Genomic DNA, 15,749 nt, shown 5'->3' on the forward strand with positions numbered 1-15,749 from the left:
GGGAGGCCTGGGGATTAACGGCATGAAAATAATTGACATTTCTCAATGAGCTACCTATTCACCACCTCTCAACCTTCAAGAAACCCCTGACAAGTTATATTTTCAGGAACACCTGACCTAGCCCACCCAATCACTGACCTGCTCCCTCTTCATCAGAGATCCCTTACCTATGGTCTTAGACAACACGGGATGCCCTGGAATTATAATAAAACCTAGTCCTCATGCTGTTTTGATTTCAATAGCTCTTCTCCGCTTACAATGGTTCTTATACTGATTTATGATGTGTTGTATAGCTCTTGTCCCATTGCAGATTTGCATTTGGTACAGGTCACTTACTGGAAGTTCCACCTTATACTTAGCAGACCCATTGACGGTTGTATTCTTATTGTAAACCCTGCTTGCATTTTGCTTTGCACAAATGTACGTTAACATTTACACTACCAGTCAAAGGTTTTTGAATACAATAAGATTTTCAACATTTGCACGTTAACATTTATTAAGAAGACACAAAATATTCTTTACTAACAAATACATTTACAGTATGTTCACCATTTGAGTACCTTTATTACTAAGAAAATGTCACATCTTTGATTAATCAAAGTAACCTCCTCCAGCAGTTATACCAGCAGAGAAAATTCGAGGCATTGTTTGTACAAGGGGCATTAAATACTGCTCTGCTTCATGGCATGAAACAGTTAATTAGTGCATTTAAAGTTAAAACACAGCCTATAATTTGACTCTGCCATCACCACACAGCCAGTTAATAGGGTGTCAGACATGCACTGTTACATACTCCTTATATGTCATAAAGGTAATTTGTTTTATTTGAATTATATTTTCATTTATAGTTGTTCACTCATCTTCCCTTACTTAACAAGAATAAAAAATCTGCAGTTTATGAAATAAGTGGAAAAGTGGTAAAAACCTGTGGTGTGCCAGAACTATTGACTGATAGTGTATATGATTCTAAGTTTATGAAAAATATTAGCTACATAACGTCTGGGGCTTGTGGATATTTTTGTATTTGCAGTTAGATACAGTAATCTCCAAATCTGCAAATCTAACGTTCAATTTACCTGATGCACCTGGAGTCATACCACACAGAACTGGCAAAATGTCACGGGCTTCCCGGGAGCAGGATTATTCAGTGGATGAGTCGCGAATCACAGATCACGGGCTGCTCCAGCGGGGCTGCAGCTACGGCAATGCTGCAGTGCTGATGCAGGGCTGGGAGGGAGGAAGGAAAGGGAAAAAGAGAGAAGCAAGCAGGGTGAGACAGACAGAGAGAGCGTGACGCAGAGGGAGGTAATAATCGCCGCTACTGGAAGCTGTATGAAGAAAATGTTAAACATGGCAGTTTGCTGAAGGTCAATACAGGTGCCAGTCCAAAATCAAATCAAACATCAGGTGGTGTTTGTGTATTCAGACACAGACACACTTAGCTTGTCTTACTCCCTGCGTCTCTGACTGAGACTGACACACTTGCTGTCTTACACCCTCTGTCAGTGACTGGGACAGACACACTTAGCTTGCTATCTTAGTACCTTTGTCTCTGACTGAGACTGACACACTTGCTGTCTTACACCCTCTGTCAGTGACTGGGACAGACACACTTAGCTTGCTATCTTAGTACCTTTGTCTGTGACTGATACTGACACACTTGCTGTCTTACACCCTCTGTCAGTGACTGGGACAGACACACTTAGCTTGCTATCTTAGTACCTTTGTCTGTGACTGATACTGACACACTTGCTGTCTTACACCCTCTGTCAGTGACTGGGACAGACACACTTAGCTTGCTACAGTATCTTAGTACCTTTGTCTCTGACTGAGACTGACACATTTGCTGTCTTACTCCCTGTGTCTCTGACTGATACTAACACACTTGCTGTCTTACACCCTCTGTCAGTGACTGAGATTGACACACTTGCTGTCTTAGTCCCTGATTCTCTGACTGAGACTGACACAAGGACATGTTGCCATTTTTATTGTGTTAATGTCTTTCAGCAAGTAAAATGTATTTCCCCCTTTCTATCCTTATGCTTATCTAAGCCAGTCTATGTAGGAATGTGTTTGTACTCTTAAGTCAAGTTGCAATGCTCTGCAGTCTTAGTGGTGCTATTATCAGTTTGGACCTGCTCTTGAGGGGATGTTTAGCTCAAGTGGCCATTTATGTCATACTTACAGGATGATGTGATGTAAGAATAACAGTTTAAAACTCTATGAAGAATCATAAAAATGGCTGAATACATCATTTGGTACTAGAGGTGCACAGTGACACCAATATCTGCGTCTGTATCTGTTTAACCAGCACAATTATCTGTCTGCATTCAAATAAAAGACAGGAAGTGGGTGTGGTTTATACCAGATGTCCTGTTAAAATTGTATGTTCTGACTTAATATTAATTGGCAATACAATTGTTGTGCCTTAACTAAATTAAGCTTTATGAACAGTCTAAAGCCCACCCCCTTTTTACCAGGAGACACTGAATAATCACAAACTGGGAAAAAACGTTTTTTAAATTGAAACATTCTGTTTTGTGTAAAACATTCCATTTCAAGCATTTTTTAAAGACATACAGCCAAAAACAAGAAGCTATGTATTGGTTAAGAGGTTCAGATTTGTATAGAGGACACTGCCCCCCCTCCCCCCCCCATGCAAGGTCCCCAGAGTGACAGCTGGGAAAGGTCAGCTCTCACCCCGCTGCTTGTTGTGTACTTAGCTTGGTGGGTCGACCACAGAATATAGTGATCTCTTTTAAATAACTTGTAGTAAATGAAAGGATTAGTTAGTAAAATCAAAGTGATGTGTTTCAAACAGAATGGGCGTTTATATCAATTTGAAGAAACATAGATGTGACCTGTTTTGAATAATCTGAGAGTAAGGGTAGAAAAAAAAAATCTTTTAGCAACATATTATCAGTGTAGGGGGCGGCATGGTGGTGCAGTGGTTAGCACTGCTGCCTCACACTTCTGGGACCTGGGTTCGAGTCTCCGCTTGGGTTTCATGTGTGTGGAGTTTGCATGTTCTCCCCATATCGTTGTGGGGTTTCCTCCGGGTACTCCGGTTTCCCCCCACAATCCAAAGACATACTGAGGCTAACTGGGGTCACTAAATTGCCCGTAAGTGTGCATGTGTGCGTGAATGGTGTGTGAGTGTGCCCTGCGATGGGCTGACCCCCTGTTCTGGGTTGTTCCCTGCCTCGTGCCCATAGCTTCTGGGATAGGCTCCGGACTCCCCATGACTCAGAAGGATAGGCGGGTTGGAAAATGGATGGATAGATGGATGGATGGATTATCCATGCATTTCTGAAAAATGTATTCACATTTAGGTACATCCCTGAATGGAACAGGCCTTCCCACCATCGAGTCTGTGATGGAAACCAAGCATGATCTTTAACATCTTAGGGTTAGAGTCACACCAATGGCTGAAAACACACAGGCTCAGGTAATGCAGACACCTCGGAGTCCACCGTGGCTATGGATACATTCCCTCTACGCCAGTATGTAACAGGTCACATCCTCTGTATACCATCAAGAATTCAAGATATTTCAAAATATATTTTGCTGCCATGCCCTTGTGAGGAACAAACGCCGAGTGCATTAAATATACTGGCATCGTCAGAGCCCCGCAGAGCCAGCTGAAAGTCCGCCAGGTGCGTCTCACTGAATCCTCGGAGCACTGGTGTGGATCTGTGTGCAAAGCACATCAGTGATCTGTGTCCTGCTTCTCTTCAAATTATTTTGAAAAACATCATTCCAGAGTTTTTGTTTTTCCCCCATCTTTATACCCACGTCTTTTTTTCTGCCTTCTTTCCTCTTTTCTTTTCCTCTCCTCCTCTTTATGCTCCCCTCACCCTCCTTCCTGCACTCAGTAATCCCGTAACCATGTGGCGACTCTATCAGCAGCAAGGCAACCACATTCAACATATTTCACCTTTGCGGGAGATTATCAGATGTGCCTCTCCCTCCTGTTTTAGGGGATTATCAGCCGTGCCACTCCCTCCTGTTTTAGGGGATTATCAGCCGTGCCACTCCCTCCTGTTTTAGGGGATTATCAGCCGTGCCTCTCCCTCCTGTTTTAGGGGATTATCAGCCGTGCCTCTCCCTCCCATTTTAGGGGATTATCAGCCGTGCCTCTCCCTCCCGTTTTAGGGGATTATCAGCCGTGCCTCTCCCTCCCGTTTCAGGGGATTATCAGCCGTGCCACTCCCTCCTGTTTTAGGGGATTATCAGCCGTGCCTCTCCCTCCCGTTTTAGGGGATTATCAGCCGTGCCTCTCCCTCCTGTTTTAGGGGATTATCAGCCGTGCCACTCCCTCCTGTTTTAGGGGATAATCAGCCGTGCCTCTCCCTCCCGTTTCAGGGGATTATCAGCCGTGCCTCTCCCTCCTGTTTTAGGGGATTATCAGCCGGGCCTCTCCCTCCCGTTTTAGGGGATTATCAGCCGTGCCACTCCCTCCTGTTTTAGGGGATTATCAGCCGTGCCTCTCCCTCCTGTTTTAGGGGATTATCAGCCGGGCCTCTCCCTCCTGTTTTAGGGGATTATCAGCCGTGCCACTCCCTCCTGTTTTAGGGGATTATCAGCCGTGCCTCTCCCTCCTGTTTTAGGGGATTATCAGCCGTGCCTCTCCCTCCTGTTTTAGGGGATTATCAGCCGTGCCACTCCCTCCTGTTTTAGGGGATAATCAGCCGTGCCTCTCCCTCCTGTTTTAGGGGATTATCAGCCGTGCCTCTCCCTCCTGTTTTAGGGGATTATCAGCCGTGCCTCTTCCTCCTGTTTTAGGGGATAATCAGCCGTGCCTCTCCCTCCCGTTTTAGGGGATTATCAGCCGTGTTTCTCTCTCATTTTAGGGGATTATCAGCCGTGCCTCTCCCTCCTGTTATAGAGGATTATCAGCCGTGCCACTCCCTCCCGTTTTAGGGGATTATCAGCCGTGCCTCTCTTTGCCATTTCAGAGGATTATCAGATATGACCCTCTGTACTTATTTAAGAGATTACCGCTGCAAGAGAAAGTAAGTGAATCCTTTGGAATTACACATTTCAGATCACATTTCTGCATTACTAATAAATGTGGTCTGATCTTTAAGCCACAAGACAAACACAATCTAACTAAATTAACCACAGACAGTTGTACTTTTCCTGTCTTTTACTGAGCACATTGAGGAAATCCACAGTGCAGGCTAGGAAAAGTAAATGAATCTCTGTGTTACACACCTGAAAATATACACAACAACTGTCTGTCCCATGCCATGAGTAAGATCCTTTTCCTGTTTCCACTTTTGCCGTATGTGTTTGGGACACAGTGCCCATCAGTGCTACAGACACACAGCTAACTTCACTGTCTGACTGTGGTCTTTCTCCCATTTTTCTCGTATCCTTACTACTGCATTTCTCGCATACCTGAGGTTTCCACTGTGTTATAGTGGCTTGGCTGACAGGAGGTTTGAGGGTAAAGAGCAGAGCCACCCAGGAACAGAGACAGAAGGTATGCAGGGAGAAACGGCTTAGAAAATAAGCATATTTTTGAAAGCTGGACCTGTCAAGGATATTATGGCCATTAGGAGAACCTCAGCCTTTATAACATCCCAATCTTCTGGAGAAAAACAACATTTACTTACCAGCAAAACAATGCTGATGCGAGAGAAAAATCCACATTGCTCGGGAAAGTGGGAAATATTTGTTGAATATGAAATTGGTGTTTCTGAGCAACACTGAGGCGGACAATGACCACGACCGTGTGGTTGTCAGTTGGCTTGTAAGGAGACAGTAAACACTGAAAGAAAGAAGGTTACACGTGCCCTGCTTATCTGTCTGTACTCAGCATTAGCGTCTGTAGCACAGACTGGAAAACCCACAGAAACATACATGTATAATTTTATAGAATTTTAATTAAGGTTAATACGTAAAATGCTTCTTTATATCCACTTTTTACCATTAGGGGGTGTTTTCTAGATATTTCAGTAAATATGCGATCGCCGCGATCGTTTAGTAAGAGAGCGGGCGATCGTTCGGGCACGCAATGAGCAGGAAGCAGGCGAGCAGGCAAAAGCAGGGATTTATTTTGGACACGGGTTGCGGGAAACATCAGACAAAGACACAGGTAACCAAACCACAATGACGGACAAGGGCAACAGGCAAGACCAGGACTTAAATAGGACAGGACCAATCAAAATAAGCGGACACAGATGGAGACGATCAGGAAATCACACGTGGGTAATCAGGGGGCGTGGCACACACGAGGACCGTACGAGCCGGGCATAACATATGCTTGCCGGAGTAGAAATTTCTGGTCAGCTTGGCACAGTGGAACCTCACTTTCTGTGAGTCTGGCACAGTTCAGCCTCACTTTCTGTGAGTCTGGCACAGTGCAACCTCACTTCCCGAGAGCCTGGCAAAGTTAGAACCTCACTCCCTGTCAGCCTGCCACAGTGGAACCCCGTTTCCCATCAGCATCGCACAGCAGAACCCTACTTCCTGTCAGTCTGGCATACGTTCAGAGGTGCGTGCCAGCAGTGCTGCCTCCGCTCAGGTTCACACCCCCTCCGATTTCACACACCAGATTTCTGATGGACTGCTGCTCTCACTGAATTTGCAAGTTCTGAGTAAGAGCTGAAATTTGGATCTCACCATGGCTTCAGAGTCCAAATCCCGCCTGCTGTTGGGCTCTTGCTGACAGACAGTAAAGTCACATCTTTCTTGTAGACATGGGAACCAGTCCTGTAGTGAACAGAGATTCTCATATTCACATATTGTGTCTGATATATGAGTCAGATTCTCACAACAGGAGGCAAGTATGCTTAAAAGAAGAGCCACATGCAGACTCACCCTGTCCCAGCAGCTCTTTCCCATTGGATGTTCTGCCTCATGGAGGCGGAGCTCTTTCCCATTGGATGTCCTGCCTCATGGAGGCGGAGTCGTTTCCCACTGAGTGTCCTGCCTCATGGGGTCAGAGTTGTTTCCCACTGAGTGTCCTGCCTCATGGAGTCGGAGCTGTTTGCCACTGAGTGTCGTGTCTCATGGGGTCGGAGCTGTTTCCCACTGAGTGTCGTGTCTCATGGGGTCGGAGCTGTTTCCCACTGAGTGTCGTGTCTCATGGAATCGGAGCTCTTTCACACTGGGTGTCCTGCCTCATGGGGTCGGAGCTGTTTCCCACTGAGTGTCCTGCCTCATGGGGTCGGAGCTATTTCCCACTCAATGTCCTGCTTAATAGGGGTGGAGCTGTTTCCCACTGAGTGACCTGCCTCATGGAGGTGGGGCTCTTTCTCACTGGGTGTCCTGCCTTATGGGGGCGGAGCTCTTTCTCACTGGGTGGCCTACCTCATGGGGGCGGAGCTCTTTCTCACTGGGTGTCCTGCCTCATGGGGGCGGAGCTCTTTCTCACTGGGTGTCCTGCCTCATGGGGGCGGAGCTCTTTATCACTGGGTGTCCTGCCTCATGGGGGCGGAGCTCTTTCTCACTGGGTGTCCTGCCTCATGGGGGCGGAGCTCTTTATCACTGGGTGCCCTGCCTCATGGGGGCGGAGCTCTTTCTCACTGGGTGTCCTGCCTCATGGGGGCGGAGCTCTTTATCACTGGGTGTCCTGCCTCATGGGGGCGGAGCTCTTTCTCACTGGGTGTCCTGCCTCATGGGGGCGGAGCTCTTTCTCACTGGGTGTCCTGCCTCATGGGGGCGGAGCTCTTTATCACTGGGTGCCCTGCCTCATGGGGGCGGAGCTCTTTCTCACTGGGTGTTCTGCTTTCTTACTCGTTGTCCTGCCTGATGGAAGCAGAGTTCTCCCAACCTGGACTTCCCCGTAGTTTGTCAGACTATTTTCTATGCAAAGGTAGCTCTCACTCTTAAAAAAATGTTGCCTTCCATTCAACAGCCACAGCAGGAAACTTTAAGCAAGCTTTTAAAATAACAAACAAGGGCAAAAATGTCACACGTCTGTGCATCCATTTACTTCCCTATCAAGTATCTTAAGGTTTGCTATACTTCGGTAACGTCTAATGACAGTGACAGCGGGATAACTGCCTCAGTTACATCCTGCCAGCATGAACCTGACATTCCAGGAGAAATGACTGAAAACATAAAGAGAAATGATATTACAGCGATAAACATGAGCCTGCTTCGAACGGCTTAATCAGGACAGTGGAAAAGCCCTCATCTAATTTGTTAATGACGTACAGTAATTAAAATACGATTATGTTCTTCTAAAAACTAGGTAATTATCCTAGAATAATTAGTCAAAAAGGCTGTCAGAGGAGCTGAAGATGGGGCTGCAGTTGTGTCAGAAAACAGATTTACGTAGAAAGCAATAATTAAAAATACAAAGGGTATTAGAATGTGATCAGGCATATATCCTAAACACCGGCGTGAGCACAGGGAAGCCGCACATCCCACATATCCGTCAGAATGCGCATCCCCCCCGACACACAGAACCTGACATGTGGCTGGTGGCCCAACCTAGCAGCAGTCGAACAGGTTTGAATCTCACCTCCTTCCTTAGAGCGGAGCAAAACCAAACAGCCACCATGCTCCCTGTGTAAGGCTTCCCAACCCCTGTGTGCCATGTAGCCGCACACAGCGAGATAAAAGGCACGAATGCTGACATCAGCAAAAGGGGGCGGGGCCTCATTTTCTCCAAAGGCAGAGCTGACGATCGGTAATTTGAGGTGTCTGTGTCGCAGGTACGTCACTAGCGTGCACGGCGGCTGCACACACGATGCGATTTAAGGGTCAGGGCAAGCGAACAGAGGAAGCAAGAGGAGAAAGGAAAAAGCCGCCGCCCCGCAATCCCCCGACGGACGTACGTCAATGAAGCTGCATCTGCACGTCACAGTCCAGAGCAGCTCTGCACTGCCCTATCGCCAAGGCTGTTCCATTCTGCATGCTAGCGTAATATCAGATATATAGAGGTAGATATGTTACTGGTGTATGAAATACAGATAGACTCCAATTCATCCTGCTATGAGGCCCTCGAAGTGGCCACACCACGCAGCGTCACACGAGGGCGCCGTGTCCCCCCCACCCCCCCCCCCGGGCCGCCATGTCTCCCAGACGCCGGCACAAATAGAAATGGCCTCGAGCCACCTTGTGCCATCTGAATCACAAGCGAATTTTCTCACTCTGCCTCAGCGCCGCACTTGCTACAGCGGTGTGCTGATTACATTTGAAGATGGATGCTTACGTATCCGCATACATGGGAGGAAGAGGACAAGGGGGAGAGGAGAGAAGGAAGAGGGGGAGGAGCAAGAAGGGGAGGAAGAGAAGGCTGTGATACCAAGTACAAGAACCACATGAATAATTAGAGTAACAAAGCAATAATGCTCACAAGGCCTCACTCCCTGTGTCTGTCTTCGCCCCATAGAGGGTTTACTTCCTGGTTGTGTTGAGAGCGGCGCCTCACTTCCTGTTCCTGTCCCCAAGGTTGGCTGCCCTTTGCAGCAGCTCTTCCTGCTGGGCACATGGGTTAGCAGTGGCTCTGCTTGGATCAGCCTGGCCCGTCTGAAGGAGTGTCCCCTCTCCCCAAGACCCCGCGTCACTGCTTCTCAGCGACACAAACAGCCTGCTGATCCAGCATGCCACACAACCATCGGCCACCATCTCCATGGCAACAGCAACAGCAGCTGAACCCAGAGCTTGATGCCAAACAGGATTCATAAACTGGGCCGTGGTCGCGCACGTCGGTCTGTGCTCCTCCTTTCTTCCTGTCCGTTTTCATTTCTCAGACAGTTGAGGCCCACGTTTTGTGCTGTGATCTGTCATCTGACGTTTCTGCAAAAAACCTGGGCACTGATATACTGTTTGTACCCCCTGTCCTGCATTGGCCCTTCAGAAGTCAATTTGCGCTGCATGCATGTGATGAAAAAACAAGTGCAACCTGATGCGATAAGCAGGAGCATCTTAGGAGATTAAATGTGCGTGACTGCCTGTCAGACTGGAAAGAACAAGTGGCTAAGGGGAAGAGGAGGAGAAGGAAGCCGCTGTGTCTGACTGTCACCGTGTTTGACTGCTTTCACCTGCGGGACACTCTTTGTCTGATTGATTTGCTGCATTTTCCAGCATGCTGATATTACATGCTGACAATATGCATGTTAACATACTCACAGACACACACGAACAACAAGCAAAGGCACACTCACATTGACAAACATGAACTAAGCGTAAACACACACGAAAATACATGCACTCGCACTCATACTCATGCTGTCCGTCCATCGTCATGTGACCTTGTTGGGGCTGCTACATTAGCTGTGGGCCAGGGTTGCCAAGATTGGCCGGTGGCACTGTCTCCGGGAATCCATGCAGAGTCCCCGGTCACACAGTCCCCGGTTGTGACGTAAACACAGACGACAGTGTGCTGTTACCCCAGCTGACAGGAACGACGGCATGAGAATGTGATGGACTCCTCCCACGAGGGTGACGCTGCATGTAAATCCGGGGGCGGAGATGCAGGGATGCCAGCTGTCTCTTTCTGGAACTCTCCAGCCATATCTGCCTCTTTTTTCGGTCCCTGTTTCCTGAGAAGGAGCCCAGGAGAAAAGGAGGCTCCAAGTAGGAGCCTGGGAGAAAGGGAAGTTCCTCAAAGCTGAGGAGGAGCCCAGGAGGAAGGATTGTAGATGGTAGGGGGATGCTGATGCGATGATACACGCTGGTGGGGGTATGCTCATGCACTAGGATGATAGATGGTGGTTGGGGGAGGGGGGGCGGGTGATGGACGCTGGTTGGGAGATGAGGGATTGGCTGTTGACAGTGGATCAGTGGGAGAAGGGGAAGGTGGCAGTGACCACCTCCCAGGGCCTTTCTCTCACCATAATGAATTGCTTCCAGTTTACGTATCATATCAGGCCTCTCAAACAGATGTTTCCCAGCGAGAGGCGGGAGTGGGAAGCCTGTCCCTCACTTACCCTGTCCCTCAGGCTGTGGGGCACACAGAACCCTGCTTGGGGGTAGTCCTGAGCGTACTACCTTCTGCTGCCACACAGAGCCTACCGTACTGCCCTCCACTGTCACACAGAGCATTTCTCACTCAGTCAGAGCTTATTGGTGAAATACTGCCCCCTACTGTTTAACATTAACTTTCATGTCGGGCTTTGATATTACTCAAAAGGAGTCCATCCATCAATCTTCCAGCCACTTATCCAGTTTTATCTGTTGCAGGCAGCACAGGGCACAAGGCAGGGGAAACTCTGGACGGGATGCCAGTCCATCGCAAAACAGACAGACAGACACACACACACGCACAGATACACGTTATGAAGGAGTGCTCTTATGAATAAAACTAATTTAACTGTCAGCCAGAAAAAGGCTTCAGTCTGCAGATATTCATGGATGCTATAAATTGCACAAAATACAAAAACGCATAAGAAAATACAGTCGTGCAATCAGTTTCGCAGTATCTGTCATCTACACAAACACAGTAATTGAATCACTAATCTCTACAGCTGCAATTACAGAATTGCCTCCTACGTTCAAAACCATAACAACTGCAAATTCTTCTCTGGTCCCTCATCTCTAGAACCCACTCAAATAAACCTACATGTATTTGTGTCTATGACTGTGGTAAGTGAACCTTATCATTCCAAACCAGTCTCATTTCAAATTCATGCTGCCACTAATCTACATAAAGGCACCATGCCGAATACACTTTAGGTTCCTTGTAGTCCATGAAACCTCATCTGGCAAGGATGGATGAGGTGCCACAGAAGAACAGAAGAATTCCCTCATATGCCTCTTCACTGTAATTTTCTCTGGGTTTATACTGTCAACGAATAGAATTATTTTATTAGAGGCAGTGAGCTGGGGGAAAGTAAGAGAAGTTATAACATTTACATGAAAGGAGAAGTAAGTATTTGAACAAGCTGTTAAACCATTTCTCATTTTCCATTACTCAAGCACTTTAAAATGCATGTGGAGCAATTTGAAAAGTAATTTTTAACTAAATGTTTTCATTTAAATAGTAACTTAAAATTAACAAAGTGGAACATGACTGTTTTTCCTCAAACAACACAAAAATGCATAACATAGACAGACACACATGGACAGACACACAGACAGACACACAAAGACAAACACACAGATAGACACACAAAGACAGACAGACATAGACAGACACACAGACAGACACACAAAGAAAGACAAAGACAGACACAAAGACAGACACACAGACATACACACATAGACAGACACAAAGACAGACAGACATAGACAGACACACAGACAGACACACAAAGACAAACACATAGACAGACAGACATAGACAGACACACAGACAGACACACAAAGAAAGACACACATAGACAGACACACAGACAGACACACATAGATAGACACACAGACAAACATACAAAGACAGACACACAAAGACAAACAGACATAGACAGACACACAAAGACAGACAGACATAGACAGACACATAGACAGACACACAAAGACAGACATGCATAGACACACATAGCCCTGGTTCCTCCTGACCCCATCAAAGTGTCCTTGAGCAAGACACTGAACCCCAAATTGCTCCCGGTGAGCAGGTTGGCACATTGCATGGCAGCCTCTGACACCGGTGTGTGAATGAGTGTGTGAATGGGTGAATGTGAGGCATGAAATGTAAAGCGCTTTGAGTACTTGTAGGAGTAGAAAAGCGCTATACAAATGCAGTCCATTTACCATTTACCATAGACAGACACACATAGACAGACTCATGGGCACAAATATTATTCATTATTTATGTATCTGTTATTTCCATACATTTGATTTAATCTTCAGGCATATGATTGCTCTCTTACAAACACAAAACACGGATATTATTGATCAAAAAAACTATTCTCAAGGTTAAACTATCCAAGGACCTCAGCTAAGAGCAGAACAACAGTGTGAAAAAAGTTAATCTTCTAGTCCCTTCCAAAGCATCAAATGAGGTAGCAAGACTTCAGGAAAAATCTAAATGTGCAAATCGCAGAATATCTCTTCGGAAATCACGCCAATAGGATCAAGGCCAAACATGACCAGCACATCAGCTAAGTGCTTACCGAGTCGGAGAGTATAATGGCAGACTTCCTATTGATTACGTGGGATCTCAACGAGAATTACAAGAACAATGTGTCAGTAAGTAGGTATTGATTTTGTAGTTTGTGATTCTGTTTGTAATTCAGCATGTCCCCGTTGATAGACTGGCATCCTAACTAGGCTGTTCCCACACCTTCTGCCTAAAGGTGAATGGGAGAAACCGCTGCCCCCCCCCCCCGAAAACTGGACGATAAGATGTGAAAATGTAAGGTACATGACGCATGTTAAGATCGGATATTCAGTAGGGTATAAGGCCACATCCTTAACCCCAGTCTCCATACAGCAATCCCGATGAATGCAAAGGCACGAGAACACAAAAAGAGAACATCATCAAAGCAGGGCTATGTCAGCACTATGCTTCACCAAGCAAGAGATACACCAATACAAAGCGCCATCTAGTGGAGATCTACTTGAAGCTTGACGTCAGAAACGATGTAGTCACTTCAGAAATCGATGCATTTCTGCGAGAACGTTGCGGGGTTTTTTTACCCAGTATCTGTTTCCTATGAGCACAGCTCTTTCAGGCAACATCATAGTATCTTCCAGGCATTTTTTTCCACACGAAGACTAAAACGTTACAATCACTATACATTTCGACACAGAAGTATCGAGCTCTATAGCTTGCTGTTTATTCAGTGATTGACCATACAGATCAGAATAGTGAGGTTTACTGTATTTTTTCTCCAGTCGGGCTGATTGGAGTCTTTCGCTTTCGAACGTGGTGACGCAATTTCCGGGCGAACGGAGTGCATGAAGACGCTCCGGAAGAGGATAAATATTCTGGTTTTAAAATCGGTACAGTTTGGGACTACATGGACTAGTGCTGGTTGCTTACTTTCAACAACCGTTGGAGGAGAAGGAGGAGGAAGAAGAAGAAGAAAAAGAAAAAATAATAATATACGAAAAGTACGAACTAACGGTGTCTGGATTGTTTAGCAAAAATACCGCAGTGAACAGAGGTTTGGCTCACAGGTTCTTGATCATCTGTAGGCGTCGTTACTTTCCCTTCCTGCGCTGGCTCCTTTGTTCGGACACGTGGGCTGCCAGGTTAGTATGTGGAAATGAAGCTGCTTTACTGGAGTGCAAACAGAAAATGTCGCCTTTCCCTCTGAGATCCTTCCTGCAGCGGATGGGTCAGTGATGAGTATTAGCCAAATCTGAGCGTCCGTCGGTTTGTCCCCGGCGTTCGTGATTATTGCAGAGAAGCTTTGTTTGTTTGTCTGTTTGTTTCGTTCGGTGTGTGTGTGTGTGTGTGTGTGTGTGTGTGTGTGTGTGTGTGTGTGTGTGTGTGTGTGTGTGTGAGTGTGAGTGAGAGAGAGAGAGAGAGAGTGCGCGTGCGTGCGTGCTGTCGGCTTTCTACTCTGAGCTATGATGAAAATTCTTTCTGTCTGAAGTATATCTCAGAATACTAAGTGATGCTTTCTACACTTGAACTGAGCTCAGAACTGTGCGTCTAGCCAAGGAACGGATCCGTGTTCAGAGTTTAGTTTCACCCTTGGTAAACCGCTCTTCTCTTCCAGCTCTCCCAATCCTGCCCAATGGGAATGGCTGGCTGAGAGTCCATGGAGCCTTCATCCCCACCTTGTGCCTCACTAGGCCCATATGACTGATCCTTGAATTCATTCAGTATTTAGTTTGTTGATCAAATCTCTTTTGTGCTGTGACCTTCTGTGGTTTCGTCGAATAAAGTCATTTGCCTGGATGAATATTTATTCTTCATTAACAGTGTGGGGTTGGTGTGGCTGAGTAATATGTCAGCAACAGGGGTCTCAAATAAGGCTCGTAACTTTCAATTCCTCCACTGACCACAGTTTCTCAAAATATACATTGATTTAAATAAGTGTCTTTGGGAAATTCTATTGGTAAATTATGGTGCATACAGCAGCAGGAGCATATTGCACAGATGAACATACATATAGTCCATACAGAGGTAAGCAAGGTAAATAAGATGGTGCACATAGTGAACAAAGAAAATGTGGTTCGAGCTTATAAAAAGTACACGGTACACCAGTAAATGACATGAAGTGAAAAAGAATGCAATAATAAAACATTATGGCTACGAGTAATTCTGCAGTGTTTTATAATTTCAAATTACGTTGCAATTATAGTGCAGCGTATAAGGAATTACTACTTGTCCTTAATTTCCCTCTTGGGTGCTCTCTACTAAATTAATGGTGTGAATATTGAGGGTGTTTCTTCATTCGGCATTAAGGAGAATAGGCTTTCCTTTCAAAGGGGGTGTGGAAGCGATGCCATTTACTACTCAGCTGGCCAAAGGTTCCAGCAGTGGGCATCCAGATACTGGTTATGGTGTCACTATACTGGGGGATCTGTAATGATGGTTGTCTGAGACCCAGAGCACCGTCCTGGCTTACCATAGTGGCCAAGTGGTGGGCTGAGATACGGCCACTTTTATACTCATAGTACTGGTGCCTTTAAATGCCAGCGCCCCCTAGAGGCTTTTCATAGAGAACACGAGTAAACCAGTAATAACTGCTTTTTCAGGACAGTGGATGCATTTTGTGTTTGCAAGACAGGTCGTTTGCATAACCGATCAAGAAAAAAACAAAACAGCTGGTTTGCTACTTCAGTGCTGGTACTGGACCAAATATCAATGGGAAGAAGGAGCTACTGAATTTTTAGTACCAAAAGTTCAGTACCTGGTGCAGTGTTAAAGCGCCCAAAGCAGAAGGCAGGAT

General features: G+C 46.2%; 2 long non-coding RNA genes across 3 annotated transcripts; one reads left to right on the top strand and one right to left on the bottom strand.

Moving 5' to 3' along the window:
* Positions 1 to 487: 487 nt before the first annotated feature.
* LOC125719967 (uncharacterized) lies at positions 488 to 9,017 on the bottom strand. Of its 2 annotated transcripts, XR_007385256.1 has the most exons (4): positions 6,829 to 9,017; positions 6,631 to 6,720; positions 5,622 to 5,776; positions 488 to 1,227 (listed from the first exon to the last, which is right to left on the bottom strand). It is a non-coding gene; the product is annotated as an uncharacterized LOC125719967 (long non-coding RNA). The 2 variants fall into 2 exon arrangements; XR_007385255.1 differs by lacking the exon at positions 5,622 to 5,776.
* Positions 9,018 to 13,534: 4,517 nt separating this feature from the next.
* On the top strand, positions 13,535 to 14,752 carry LOC125719966 (uncharacterized). The gene is made up of 2 exons (XR_007385254.1): positions 13,535 to 14,097; positions 14,571 to 14,752. It is a non-coding gene; the product is annotated as an uncharacterized LOC125719966 (long non-coding RNA).
* Positions 14,753 to 15,749: the final 997 nt, after the last annotated feature.

Source organism: Brienomyrus brachyistius, chromosome 24 (assembly GCF_023856365.1).
Source record: "Brienomyrus brachyistius isolate T26 chromosome 24, BBRACH_0.4, whole genome shotgun sequence".
NCBI lineage: Eukaryota > Metazoa > Chordata > Actinopteri > Osteoglossiformes > Mormyridae > Brienomyrus > Brienomyrus brachyistius.